Consider the following 1,964-nt stretch of genomic DNA (forward strand, 5'->3'; position numbering starts at 1 on the left):
GCATGTATGCTGGCCCGGGCACAGAGGGGCCATGGGGTTCCCCCAGGGTTAATGAGTGAGTTTGGACATCTAATGCTTCTCCATTTCTACAACTCGACTTGATTCCTACCTTCCTGCAAGAGCCTTGAAAGGAGAATTCCCTCCTAGACTCACAAAGTATCTTCTTCTTGTCTATAATCTATCTTTCATAGCAGAAAGATTCTTCATTTAAACAAGGTCCTAACCTCCCTCATTCCCCAGCCTCCAGTAGAAGAAATGTCTCTTCTCCCAGTCGGGAGTTAACCACCTGCCGTAACTTCCTCTTTCTGCGTAGCTAGAGGAAACTGAGTGTGACCGTGCCTTAGTGCCACAGAAAGAAAATGAGCGGCAAAGGAGCTGTGGAGGGATTCCTGAGCCTTCGTGCCAGCTGGAAACTTAAGGCCTTGGTATTTGGGACTTCACCCTTCAAAATGTCTTAGAGGATGGCCCAGCGACCAGCCAAATGGCCCAGTGGCCTGGCCCAGTGGAGAAGGTCTCAGCTTTTGACAAGCCAGCTGGAGAAAGGGCTGGACAGGAAGGGGCCCACGAACAGCAGATAGTGATAGGGCGCCCTGGGGAGACCCAGTTTCCCTCCAACAGTGCCTGGCTCCCATTATCGGATTAGATGCAAAGTAGGCTGGCATGCCAAGGGGTGAGGGGAACAGCGTCTCCGGAAATCCTCTGTGAAGACACCCAAGTATTGTTGAGAAGCACCCCTGTATCTGGAAGATGGAAAACTGCACCCACTGCATGCAGACATGCGGTTCCAGTTCTCCCCACAGGACTTGCTCATACATCCAGCAAATATTTAATCTGTGCCCACCACCTGCCACTGTGCCAGGTGCCGGGCCTCATCATGAGTCAGGCAGAGGTGGTCCATGCAGTTTTTCCACAATGTGAGATGGTGCTGAGAAAACTTTCAACTCTCGTTTAACTATGGAACTATCTCTTGGTTTAGTACCTACTACAAAATAAAACCAAGCACTTGTTGATAATTTCTGAGTGGGTGATTGTGGAAAAGCCGGAGAAGACTGGGGATCAAGCAGGAGAGATAGAATAATGAAACTTCCCTTATCTATCATCACTGTTGCCTCCTGCCTCTGACAGCATCCCTACGGCAAATATGCAAGACTCATGCAGCTCATTTCCAGGGGGTTGCAGCTTGGCGGGGGAAGCAGAAGGTACATCCCTCACTGACCCTGATGGGGGGCAGATTTGCTGGCAGCAGTCACAAGTACATGCTATACACACTCCCTGTCCTTTGACCCTTCCTAGCTGGAGGGCACCAAGAGAATGCAGTGTGGGAGGCAGTATGAGGGGTTGCTGAGCTGAAGGCAGTGAAAAGCTAAATAAATGGAAGAAAGCGCTCTGCCCTCCACTTGCCCTAATGCAGGATATAATTTAGAAGGATAAAAGGTGTCCGCTCCCTCTCTCTACAGGGAAAACAAGTTAACCACTGAAGACAACTTTAGACTGTCATGGGCCTGGAGCTGGAACCAGAGGAATCGACATGAAGGTGCTTTCCTAACTGTTTATCTGCCAGTTACTTACCTTTCTACAAGTTCCCCGCCTTAGACACTCAAAGTCCTTTTCGTTTGTCTGTCACTTCTCTAAAACTTGGCTTTTCTTTGTTGAAGGTGCTGTGCAAGCTGGAATTCAAAGCTACCTCTCCGAGAACTGCTCAATTCCTGTGTGTCTCCCATGCAGATGTGAAATATACATGTGAATCAACTTCCGCTGGTTTTTCTCTTGTTAATCTGTCTTTTGTAACAGGAGTTAGCTCCAGCCACAGACCTAGGGGGGTGAGGAAAAACCCCTACAGTGACCTCGACAGGCATCGAAGAAGGCCCTCTCACTTTCCAAGCTTTCCCATCTCAGGTGGAAGGAGGCTGCTAAGTCATGTGGCAATTCTTCGGGAAAAGATCAGAGTGCTTCTACTTCTGCAG

The 1,964-nt window shown here is 49.2% G+C and overlaps 1 long non-coding RNA gene across 1 annotated transcript; it reads left to right on the top strand.

Moving 5' to 3' along the window:
* The first annotated feature begins 1,261 nt into the window (after positions 1-1,261).
* On the top strand, positions 1,262-1,749 carry LOC141580008 (uncharacterized). Its single transcript, XR_012511995.1, has 2 exons — positions 1,262-1,534; positions 1,656-1,749. It is a non-coding gene; the product is annotated as an uncharacterized LOC141580008 (long non-coding RNA).
* The last annotated feature ends 215 nt before the right edge of the window (positions 1,750-1,964 follow it).

This window comes from Saimiri boliviensis, chromosome 10, assembly GCF_048565385.1.
Source record: "Saimiri boliviensis isolate mSaiBol1 chromosome 10, mSaiBol1.pri, whole genome shotgun sequence".
In the NCBI taxonomy this organism is placed as follows: domain Eukaryota; kingdom Metazoa; phylum Chordata; class Mammalia; order Primates; family Cebidae; genus Saimiri; species Saimiri boliviensis.